The 13,261-nt window shown below is 36.5% G+C and overlaps 1 pseudogene; it reads right to left on the bottom strand.

The window, feature by feature from the left end:
- Positions 1-581: 581 nt before the first annotated feature.
- On the bottom strand, positions 582-679 carry LOC122097236 (annotated as a pseudogene).
- Between the last annotated feature and the right edge of the window lie 12,582 nt (positions 680-13,261).

Raw genomic sequence — 13,261 nt, 5'->3', positions numbered from 1 at the left:
TTTAAAAAATCATGGATTCCATGTTATTCTTCCAAGTGAATTACATGACATTGATGTCAAAATGTATTCAAGAGTTGTTTGTATACATCTATAATGTTTTTTGCAGAGTTTGTGATTTTTTTAAATCAGAAATAATTTTAACTTATCTGTGGAAATGAATAGTATAGAAACTTAAGTTATTCCTGGTGCTTGTCTGAAAAAAGTATATCTATGTTTGTATAATGTCCATAATCCATTTCCTTCTCTCCTAGATATAATATTTGGAATTCTACATTGTTTTATAATATATAGGTTAATTAATAAATGTGTCCATTCAAATTGCATTCCATATAGAAAAAGTTTAAGATTCCTTTTTTTTTCCCTAGGTCCTTATAGTATTTTATTTCTTTGGGATAAGATGACAATGTTATCTAATTTCAAGTTTTGTAAAGGTTATGCTATGTAATGGCCTTTCTAAGGTGAAGATTTAAACACTGATGTCAAACTAACCTTTAATTCTATGAATTATATGTACTGTTACACTTGTACTTTTGTAATCAACTTTTTAATAACTGTTTTTCATTTCTTGCATCTGAAAAATGAAAAATATGGAGTACTTCACAAATTTTTATATTATCCTTGTGCAAGTGCCATGTTAATCTTGGTATTGATGTCATTTGGTCGACCTGCTGCTGAAGCATGTAGTATCCTCTAAATTTAAGTAGCTAATGATGCAATCTTTATACAGGCATATATCCTTGGTTGCCTATTTGTAACAATGAACCCTTATTGTTCCTAAAAATGTTATTGATCTTATTTCTCTAAATTTCTGTTTATAGTGGAAAAAACTTATATTGTTTGGTGGATTGCTCACATTTGCAATTTTTCTGTCAATTACTATTTTGTCTTTTTCATTTTAAATTTGATCATATTTTGAAGCCTTTATAGCTAAGTCCAAAGGTGATGGCTTTTCAAGTACTTACTTATCAACTGAGTTAGCTTTGTGGAGCTAATGGATTCAAAGTAAGCCTTCTTAAAAGCTACTTCGAAATTTCTGCAGCTTAAAATTTCCAAAATGAGGTCTCAATGGCACTAATGTCTACCTGATCCTTTACCCTTCTTCCATGTAGGAAGAGACCAACCAGAATATCTTACCATGAGAGCATAGATTGTCTTACTGGAACAAAACTGATCTTAGTTACAAGGGATCACAGAGAGATGATCAGTTGAGAACGAATTATTCAGAATAGAAGGTATTTTATAAAAACAGGCATGAGGATGAGTATACCTCTCTTCCTGGGGAAGCCTACAGTGGACACTTAGACGTTGTCCATGAGTTGGTAGCTAAAGGCAGATATTCAAATATTTTATTAAAATACCTTTGTTTATTATACCAAACATTTCAAAAGTAGCTAAAGCCAAGAAGGTGAAAATATTGTTCATATGCATGATTACCTAATGTCCTAGCCTGTCTACATTCCAACCAGGCAGGAACTTACACTACTGACTTTCTATCAACAAATATTTTCATAGCTCCTGGACAAGTCCATATGTTTCTCCTCGATATTAGGCCTTAAATTGGTAATGTTTTAATCACAGTGTTTCCTCTTGCCTCTAGGCTGTAAATCTAGAAATGGTAAAGCTTTAGATCTAACTCTACCAAAAACTGAGGTAGAGATAATGGAACAATACTTTAAAACGGAGTTGCCTTTGATACGCTAACCACAATGGAACAATGGAAAATAATTTCTTATATATACTTATATATTTTTATTTATATGTGTTGATCTTAAATTTCACACAGTGAAACTAACTAGAATTAGATGATAATTTGACAACTAAATTGATATTTATTCCCATAAATAGATTAGAATATAAATAATTAGGTTTAGAATATTAGAGTATAAAAAGTATCAATGCAATGTCTTCGGTATAAATTTGTGATACCTTCTAAGTGTTCTTGGTCTTCTGAATTCACATGGTAAAAAAACAGTATTGTTTTCCTCTAATCTATAAAGTATTTTACTCTGTTGCTCTGTTTATTGTTTTAAGTCTCTGGTCCCAAACTGTTTTCCTCCATATTTCTGAAGCATTCTTACTGATTTTACCAAAATTTTGCTGATATGAAGTCTAAAAGCTATTATTCTTCTGCAGGACCCACGGGTCCTAGGATACCAGGTCCCAGGTATCTACATCATCAGATAACAAGAGCAAGACTTCTCACCAAGGCCCATGCAACATGCCAACAGTAAGTAAATGAAGACCTGTCTCAATTTCTCATTTCTTATAATATTTCAGGTCCTTAATTCCTTGCAGGATTTAGCTGTAAGCTATTGTGAAATGCAAGTCAATTTAAAATGAAAGATGAGATCATAAAATATGAGAGAAAGTACTGTAATTCAAACTTTCAATTTACAGATGACAAGCCTATTTGAGTGAACAAAATCACAAATATCACAAGATTATTTTTAATACCTTCTCCTAATGATTAATGAAAGATTTCAGCCCAGCATAAGTAGGCCAAAAATACTTCCTGGAAAGGTAGATCCATACATGGTCTACCAAGGCTAGGAAATCTTGACTTAGAGGTCAAATATAATTTAGAAAAACTTTAATTGAAAAGAGCCTTAGAGCTTCAAAAAACTGTTACTTCAGTAAAAATAGGTTCTGTAGTATAAAAATGTTGTCATTCTCAAACCAATGATAACCTACATTTAATCTTCTGAAAGTATAGTCCTTTTCAAATAAACTTTTTAAAATCACATTCGCCAGAATAACACTTGACAAGTAGATGATAGTGACATTACAAGTTTTTCAATGTAGGGGCAAGTTACAATAGAATTGATTTATTTACCCAGCACTAATCCCAAACAAGTTCAACCGTTCATTAAATTGTAGAAATATTACCCCCCACACCATTGGCGTTGTTCAGTAGATGCCTTCCCGAAATGTGTTAAACAGATCAGCATCCCATATTTCAAACCCAAATATAAGCTAATAAAGTAAATTTCATCACATAAGAAGGTACATTTTAAAAAGTCACTAATAGTTGCCTTATCATTTGTTGTTTTATGTTTTCCCTGTCTAACATAGTAAGAAATATGACTTTAAGTCTTGAATATGGGTACTCATCAGAGATGTGACAAACACAAAATCTGTCTTCTATTTCTATCATATACCTCTATAGTAGTAAATCTTAGTTTTCTTCTTTTTCCAAATAAATAAAATAATCACACCATTTTACAAAGCCATTTATAAAAATTAGTAGAATAAATTCTAAGCCATTTTTAAACTTTTTTGTTGACTAAAGATTAATCTTCCAAATTGATGAGAATAAAATCATGTCTAGGTGCTTCACATCTCCAGTCTTGCAAATGAATTATGGAAATATAAGCTGACATCACTTCATGTATATGCGGGATTGAAACTGCATGGGATGTATATAAACCTTTCAAAATATTAACAGACAGTTTAACAGAATGACTATAAGGAAATTGAAACCTGAGAGGAATAATACTAAAGACATAGAATGAATGAAAAATGGAACAAGGGCAAGTATATCTAGAATACTCAATATACACATGTAATAAATGAAGTGGTAAATCTGAAATAAATCTTGGAGAAGGGGTTGGTTGAGAATGATAGAAGGAGTGACTCTGATCCTGGAGCATTTGATAATTAGATGGACATATTTAATTGTAACATACTTGCACAACCTTTTGAAATTCAGTTAAAAAACACAACAACAAACAAAAAACACAAAAATCGCAACCAAACAGCAATCTCTAGAGAGTATGAATATGACCTATCAAAATTTTAAGCAGTTAATGAAGGGCAGTCTTGGGAAAAGCAAACAAAGCTGTTCAAAGAGGGCAGTTTGGGGTAGGGGCGAATTTAGAACAGATTAAGTACATTGTCAAAGGTTATAAAGCACCTACATCTACTGCAAATATTTTCATCTGCGAGTGCTCTTTGTCTGAACTGGGCACTCCAGTCATGAGGCACACTTGATAGCTGTGAAGATAGAATGGAAGAAACAAGATCAAGAATGCATTATTCCACTGGAGAGAAAACATTTCTCTATGTTTTCTCTCATCTGTCTTCATTACTCTTTTTTCATACCTTTATTAAAATCAAGTGATTTTGAATTATATCTTTCCTTCTTTGTTCTGGCAAAGTAATTGTTCAAAATATTTCACTAAATTTTATTTCCCATTATTTTCTATCATACTGTTTACTTGTCCAAGTGAGTCCATTAAACTTCCCCTTTGCATTTGGTTGCCACGAAAACTCAACATCTATGTTAATGAGGATAAACTGTAATGCAAAACGTTGTCTCCAAAAAACCAGTCCAAGAACCTGTAATCACAAATATTTAGCTATAATTTTTTTCTTTTTTCTTTTACTTTGAAAATCTTCTCGTGTCTAAAGTGCCCTCAAAAATAAATACTCTACCTTGAGAGCATTGGCACCCACCCCTGGGTATCTAGACAGGGAACAGACCTAAGAAAGGAAACCTCCATTTTCAAAAGTGAATCATTTGGGCTTGAGGAACACCAGCGAACTCTTCATTTGTTTGTTTTGCTTTACTTGATAATGTAACCCAGTTCTTGAACGGCAGTAGATTAGAATAAATTTAGGGCATTAAATAAAAACAAAATAAATAAATACTCCACCACTTTTTGCTTCAATCACTTCTAACCTCAAAGATATATTTTGCTAACAAGATGCTTAGAAGAAACCGAAGAATACTCCACTTTTATCTTCTCTCTTAAGACTCTCCTTAGATACCATATAGAGAACAGTGAAGTTATTCTTTGCAGAATTATTTCAATAGATTTTTTTTCTCATGGTCTTGCGTTTGCTCAACAAGATGTATGGAAAAGAATATAGTTAAATCACTCATTCCTTGGATTACAGTGTCTGTTACAAAGGCAATACTTCTATGTCCTACTTCTCTGTTCTCCTCTTAGCTCTTGACTGATTTCCAATTAATCACAGTTTCTTAGCTTCAGGTCTAGTAAAGCTGAAGGACTATAAGGCCTTCCGCACTACTATATCTTCATGGTTTCTCTTTCAAAACTCTTTTATTTGGATGTGGAATTTATTTTCATGTCTTCAATATGTTCTGCAATACACTGAGCCAAATAGACTCTGTAAAATCACTTTAGGTAGCAAAAACATTAAGACAATCTATATGAAAAAGTTATGGTCTCCCTCCAGTGCAGAAGCCAATACGCTTAGCTAAGGCTTCTAAGAACACATTTTCTTACCTTTTCAATATTCTCAATTCTTTTCTGATCCCAAAAGTTTTTGGCTTATGTAATAAGAGAAGTCTTCACTATCTCATGTTAATAAGGATATTATATTTTTGAGCTACTTAGAAATGTGAAATCATTGGTTTGATGTATCCAATCAGATTTTTTTCAGTGTTTCACTGCTTCATGTGGAAAGATATTGTGGAAAGTATTACAAACAGAAAAGTGTAAACCCAATACCTTCTTTCATTGTGGAGGACACTCTGTCCCTAAATAATTTGAACCAAATTATTTTTTTCAGAAAATTACTGTTTGGTAATTAAAGTCAATTCACAAATTTTCATTTCTTATTTTTTTTAATATTTGAGTTTAAATACCACTACAACCTTGTTTTCACACAGTAAGAGTATTTTTCCTGGTTAAGGTCAATTCTCAAGGGAATCTACATGATTTACAGCAAGGTTTGTGAGGCTTGTTTATTCAGTTTGAAAATGAGCCATCTTACCCACATTGCTCCCTCTCAGCTAAGTCTCTGTGGATTTCTTTACATGAAAACGTATTTTCCCAGGTAATATTAAATTTTCTTAATAGGTAAAGTTGTGAAAAATTTCAACAATTAAAATTTACCTGTCATAAATTTTTAAACTTTTTTGAAATTCCTTTATCAGAATCACGAATTCACCAATCCTAATTCCACCTTTACCATAAAAACAATTAATATATTTTTTCCTGATATATTGTCCATGAAACTATTATTTTCCAGTGGGTTTGTTATGCATGTATATGATCATATGAGCGGATGCTGAGCAAAATGAACTACAAGCTATGGAAACAGAGATATTTATTTGCAGTTGTTGTTTGTAATGTACAATGAGATTTCTATTTTCTTTGGGATTTTCCTCTATGGTTTATCCCCTGCTGTGTTTGATTTTTGTACCCTGTGTATTGAGCATGCATTTACCTTAATTAGGGAAGGGAACAGGAACAACAAAATGGCGAGACAGAGGACAAAGGGCAAATCAATGCAATAGCAATACTCACAAGACAATAAGTTGGAAATGTACATTACAACTTGTGAGGCATATTGGGGTGAAGTAAAACTGTGAGAAAAATGAGAGAGTGGGTAACAAGTTTGAAAAGTTGTGTTTTCACTAGCTTACAATTGCTGTAACCCCACTGGACATCACTTTGACATTAAAATTAAATTTAAAAAATAAGCTGCATGAAATAAAATTTCACTGTATTGGTATAGTAAATATTATTCTTTATGTAGTAACTTTTTTTAAATTTAATTTAATTTTATTTGTGAACATACTGTACAGAGGAGTTACAGTTACATGGGCAGGATAATGCGTACATTTCTTACCAAGCATTGCAGCCTCCTCCTTTGTTTACCCTTCACATCCCTTCCCAGCCTCCCCCCTCCCCCCTAATTCCAATCCTTCTCCTTCTCCCGCTTCCCCTCCTTCCCCCCCCCCAAAATCAGTACTATTTGGCATCTAATTTGAATTTTAATCAAAGGGCCATCAACTTGAATGTTGTCCAACTAGACAATATTTTCACAATATACTTGCCAATATTTTGAAAAAAGAATAAATGTAGTACTTTCTCTTGCTAAAACAGAAAACATTTTAATTCTACTGAAACCCAGAACTTTTAAAAGTAAATAAGTTGTTAAGAGGACAGAATATATGTGTTCTTCAAAATTCTTATGACTAATAACTACTCATTTTGAAATAATGAACACTCCATATCTGAGAGATTCAAAATAATACTTGTTTGCATGTTATGAAATTCTGCAATAGATGCATTTTCCAATGGGGTGTTACAGATAGAGAAGTGAACAGAAAAATAGCCACATTCTGATATAGTATAAAACTATGAAACATCAGTTATAATTAATTCTTCAAGAGTAAGCAATTATTTATCAGATTAAGCTATTATTTCTATGACCATCAATCCCAAGGTTTATGCAATAAAGTCATCTGAGACCAACAGTTTCCAACTTGTAGGGTGTAACTCAAAATTCCCTTAATTCACATCACGAATAGCTTATCTCCATTGTGAAAAAATACTACACCTCTGCTAATGTGATACCCTCTGTGTTCTGGAAAAAGCACCACAATAAACTGGGTTGCATCATTTTTCCTCTACTGGTATTCTTGCAAATATTATTTATATTTATACTTTTTTAACTATCATAGATAAACAGAATGCTAATATCAGAAGATTACATTTCAAAGCCCACCCAGGCAGGAAGGTTCCCTAGATTCTTATCTCCAATAAACTTCTCAGCAAAAGCCAGACACAAGTGGTGCTGGGGTTGAAGTGGTAGGGCATGAGCCTTGAGCATAAACAGCCTCAGAGACAGTGTCCATGCCCAGAGTTCAACCCCTAACACAAAACAATAAAATAAAAAAAACAAAAACAAATCTCAAACCTAGCATTTTTCTCATTGTATACAGAGACACATAATTAAGGAAATTGCTTCCTGTGTTACATACAGGTAGAAGAAAGAAGAATTCACACAATTATTCTCTTCATACAATGTTATACCAAAGCCTCAAAAAATTGCCCTTTTTCTAAATTTATAAATTAATATAATCTATTGTTGGCAACTCTGTCTACATTATTCACATTATCGTTCTATACATGAACTGTTTGAAATATCTATTAACAGAGTTCTAATTATAACTCTCTTGAAAGTATATTCCAGGCAAATAGAATGTAAGAAACATTTGTAAATTTTTCAATTAAACCTTCTACTTCAAAAGAATTTTGTAGTATCCTATAGAATATGAAATTACAAACAAAACCAAAATACATATTTTAAATCTAAACTCTAATTTAGCAAGATCTATAAAGTCCTACATTAGAAGAACTTTGCTATATCTCCATGCTTAATCTTTTGTAATCCTTCATCCTTTTCTTGGAATCCAAAAGAATGATGATTTCTTACTTTTTCAAATTTTGGATGGGAATCATGAGCCATTTTACATCTAGGAATGTTCTGTAATGAAGAGACCATTTAAAAGCACAACTGAGGATTATATAGGAAACTGAGGAATAATAGGAAACGACTTCTCAAAACATAATGACAAAATTAGCCCAACCTTCCAACTGCGTATTCCTTTCTTGTTTGGTTTCTTTTATTAAGACAAAATTATACTACCTGGTCCAGGAAGTGTATCACTATGTAATTCTAGTTTCTTAACTCCTGTCAGTCTGAGTGCTAGAATTCTAGGCTTGTAGCACATTGACCCGCCATACTTTCTTGCTTTATTTAATCTAGATACAGACTAGCAATTCTGAACTTCTCCAATGATATCATCTACTAGACTGCTCCGACTGTTCATGTACTATTTTAAAAGATATTCTAACATTTCACAGAGGATATGATCATTTTCAGATACACCTGTAGGGTCTCTGATTCATTCCTCCATGGATCCGATCCTTTCATAATGATTACTTGAGTCTCTTACTATCTCTGGTCCCTATCTATGTAATATTCTTAAACTTTTTTGAAGAAACTTCACTTGAGGACTTTCTAACATTAAAAATTATCACTTGATTCTAGTCTGACTGAGGACATATTATCTATTGTTTTCTAACTTTTCTATATATTCTGAGAATTGCTTCATTTGTGTATTTGTGTGTGCACATATAAGTCCCTCTGTGTTTATGTGTATGTATGTATGCAAAAGCCTCAAGCTCTTATTCATCCATCTTTCTCATGACTGGTATTCCATCTTGAGCCATTCTTCTAATACAGCTTTTGGCTGGTTAATTATAAATAGTGTCTCAAAGACTGTTCTCCCCAGGCTGGATGCTAACCTGAGCTGAATAGAAGAGGGACAGCGCCCGGGACCAGAGTTCAAGTGCCAAGACCACCACCAACAAAAAATATATAAGTAAAAGAAAGAAAAAAATGTGATTCTATCCACCAGTTCATGGCTAGTATAATCCCTGCTCTCTCAAGATGGACGTTTTTTTTCCAGTTAAGTCCATGATCTTATATCTGACTTGCATTGTAAACAGAATTATTCTTCCATTCTACTTTCTACAAATTTGCGTGATTAACAAGCGTGATTTAGAAAGAGAGTGGCCTCATACTTCGTATTCCACGTAGGAGTAATGCTTTCCCTATATCACTCTCATAAATCTACATACTGGACTTGGCTTTATTATTTCAATGTTGTCTTATTTATAGTCTTCTATAGTGTAATGAACCCTTACATATAAACACAGAACTTCTCTTTCTCCTATTATTGCTATTGTTTCCCTTACTGTTAATTCACGTACACTTGGGAAATAATGTGCAGCATATATACTCATAAAAAAATGATCTGAGAACCTTCTTCCCATTTAAAATTCGCCTTAATTTACAGAGCACTTACAAAGTTTGAACTCAATATACTCATGGATAATGTATTTATAAGCAATATAAATGGTATTTTCTCTTTACTAAGTTGTCTCTGAAACACGTGTTGCATCAGGTCCAAAGGTGTCCTTGTGTTATTTCGGTGAAGCCAGAAAACATTCATTATACCACAAGCAGCACCATTGATTGTTCCTGGAAGTAACTGTTACTGGATGTGGAAACTGATCCTAGGAGGGGAATGGAACACAGAGGATTGACAAAGTTCAAGTTAACTTGTGTTTTCCTTTTTATTGTATAAGAAAAGGACAAAGATGGCGACAAAGCAGTAGGGAAACACCAAAGCTCTCCTCAACCAAAAAGAGAGTTCGAGTTCTAATGCTTAATCTCCCCAAGAGACCGACAACAACAAAAAGACGAACACTCAGAGACAAACAGGAGGTAGAAAATAACAAAAAAGAAAGATAGGAAAAGAAGAATTTCAGAACAGAGAAGAGCAGAAGACCCCTCCCCTAACATTCACTGGTCACATGGCAGCATGCCAAGCCGTGGCCAGCTGGCATGGCGGGGCCTGCCAGAGTCCCAGAGACACAGGGGGCTGCCTGCAGATCACCCGCACAGCAGCCATGTGAGGTACAGGTTTACAGACCTGCTGATCACCACAAACAGAGAAACCTACCAGCCGGGAGTCTCCACGAAAATCCCACCCCCATCCCTCACTCTCCATCTAAGCAGAGAGTCTCCATCCCACCAAAGCTGCCCTTTACCGACAGTGCAACAAAGGGAGCTGCCTGCAGATAGCACAGAAGCCACCTGAGGTACTGGTGTCAGACCCGCTGATTGCGACGACCCGGTGGGGGCCGCCAGGGTCCCAGAGACACAGAGGGCTGCCTGCAGATCACTCATGCAGAAGCTGCCTGAGGTACCGGTGTCAGACCCACTGATTGGGACAACCCGGTGGGGGCTGCCAGGGTCCCAAAGACACAGGGAGCTACATGAAGATAACTCGCGCAGAAGCCGCCTGAGCGTGGACACTGTGGACCTGACAGCTTCGGCAGAGACAGAAGAGAAACACAGAGACACCACCCCTAGCCCAGCCTGCAACCACCCCAACTGAACTCGGATTGCAACAGCAACTGACAACCTACACCACACAGAAACAACTAGCTCCAGGGTGAATACCCCACAGGGGACAGTGTATCCCTCAAGGGAGACCAGATCTGGAGAGAATCCCCAGACCCTGACCCAAACTCCCTACCCCAACACCCGGACCACAGGACCCACTAAAACTGGGAACTGTTCAAGAGCTCCACCGGCCCTGGGAGCACACACTGCTGGCCAGGCTAGAGCAAGAGCACCCCTGGAAGGGAGCTTAAACACCCAAGCCAGGAACAGCGCCCCTGGGTCAAGACAACCAACAGTCGAAGAAATTAAAACTGTGTACCCCAGACTGCATAACCTAGGTGGTATACACAGCAGCACAGGACTAACGTGCGTGCCTCAGGCGGGGGGCCAGAACCAGGCCTGGCGATCTGGTGCCTGAACAACAGAGCCAATTCCTCCCAACTGAGCGTACGCCTCAGCAGAGGGATGAAAAACAGGGAACTGTATCCCTTGGGAAGTACATCTGTGACAATAAAAGACCTCGAGGCTCAGGACAAGAGAAGCCCAAACCCCACCAAAACCCAACCCATATACTCTAGGCTGGGATTGGGCAACACAGGCCACCAGCACCTCATAGTAGGCAGGAGCTCAGGCTGGTAAGGTGGCTCAGCAGTAGAGTGATAGTCTTCGGTGCATGAGGCCCTGGATCTGATTCCTCAGCATCACATGAGCAGAAAGGGTCAGAAGTGGTGCTGTGGCTCAAATGGTAGGGTGCCAGCCTTGAGCTGAAGAGCTGATGGACAGCACCCAAACCTAGAGTTTAAGCCCACAACTGGCCCCCACAAAACTAAACAAACAAACAAAAACTTCAGGAGCCCATAGCCGACTCCAGCATCTGGGAGAGTACATCCAGAGCATCTGATCTTGTCAAGAGCACTCGTAGGAGCAAACATCAGCAGTCTAGGGTGCTCAACCCTTCCAAAGGCGGAAATTGCCAGTGATCTACGGCAGAGAGCCGAGAATCTTGTGTAGGTCAGACCAGCAGCTGGAAGTATACCCCCAACAGAACCCAGATCAGGCACAGACTCTCTCTACCAATACAGAATCAGCAACCAAGCAAAAACAGACACAACAAAACAAAATTGCAAATTAGTCTCCAATAATCCCTGAACCCCCATGAGAAAATCACAGAGAAAAATTACAAGGTTTATCACTACCCAGGATAGCAAGCTATCCTCAATAGCCAGCAGCCACGCAGGGGAGAGCCCCAGTGGGAGCAAAACAGGAATGGAAGACAAAAACTACATCCAAGGGTTGCTGAGGCAATGACTCAAGAAATAAAGCAAGAAATAGATCAGAAATTGAAAGAGCACAAGGATGAACTATCAAAAGAGATACAAGATATCAAACAGGAGATGCATTCAAAAATAGAGGCTGCACAAAGCTCAGTAAGAAGTGAGATAAATGCCAAATTAGAGGTAGTACATGCCTCATTAAGAGATGAGATCTATAGTTTGAGAACCAACATCGAATCCATAAAGGAATCCATTTCCTCCATGCAAACGACAATAGAAGCCACGGTCAACAGAGTGAACGAAATGGAATGTAGAGTGTCAGATACAGAAGACAGAATACACCAACTGGAACAAAAAGTGACAGATATGGAAAAATCACTCAAATTAAGCCAAAGGGAAATTCAAGAGAAAGAAGATAATGCCAAGAAATTTAACCTTCATATAATTGGAGTGGACGAAGGTGAGGAATTTCAGAGCAAGGGATTACAACACCTATTCAACAAGATAATGGGTGAAAATTTTCCACACCGCAAAAAAGAACAACTTACCTATGTAACAGAAGCATATAGAACACCCAACAAGCAAGATCCCAGGAGAAACACTTCTAGACACATTATAGTAAAAAAAGATAGATCTGAATAATAAGGAAACAATCTTGCATGCAGCAAAAATGAAGAAGGAGCTATACAACAATGGAAAAAAATTTAGAATCACTGCAGCTCTCTCCACACAAACACTGAATGCAAGAAAGGCCTGGGAAAGTACCAAACGAGCCCTGAGAGCCAATAACTGCCAATCCAGACTGATATACCCAGCAAAGCTAGGATTCACATTTGATGGAGAGCTGAAAATTTTTAATAGCAAAGAAAAACTAAATGAATATATAAACATTAAGCCAGCATTACAAACAATACTAAAAGAAGGAACACAACCTGAAGAAAGCAACCAGGAACTTGTACCCGCACCAGATAGGCAGTAATAGAAGTCTAACTGGGCAAGCACAGGAGGAAAGGAAAGAAGAAAAAGTTAGGAAAACAGGGAATGATAGGGACCACAATGCATCTCTCTGTAATATCACTTAATATTAACGGGCTTAATTAGCCAATCAAAAGAAAAAGACCTGCAGATTGGATCAGAAAACATGACCCATCCTGTTGCCTTCAGGAAACCCACCACTCAGCCGAACATACAAGCAAACTCAGAGTGAAGGGTTGGAAAAGAATCTACCAATCAAATGTCCCCCGTGA

Source organism: Dipodomys spectabilis, unplaced genomic scaffold (assembly GCF_019054845.1).
Source record: "Dipodomys spectabilis isolate Male_0828 unplaced genomic scaffold, ASM1905484v1 ptg000418l, whole genome shotgun sequence".
NCBI lineage: Eukaryota > Metazoa > Chordata > Mammalia > Rodentia > Heteromyidae > Dipodomys > Dipodomys spectabilis.
Note: the sequence above shows the minus strand (reverse complement) of the source record. Positions and strands in the feature narration are given on the sequence as shown.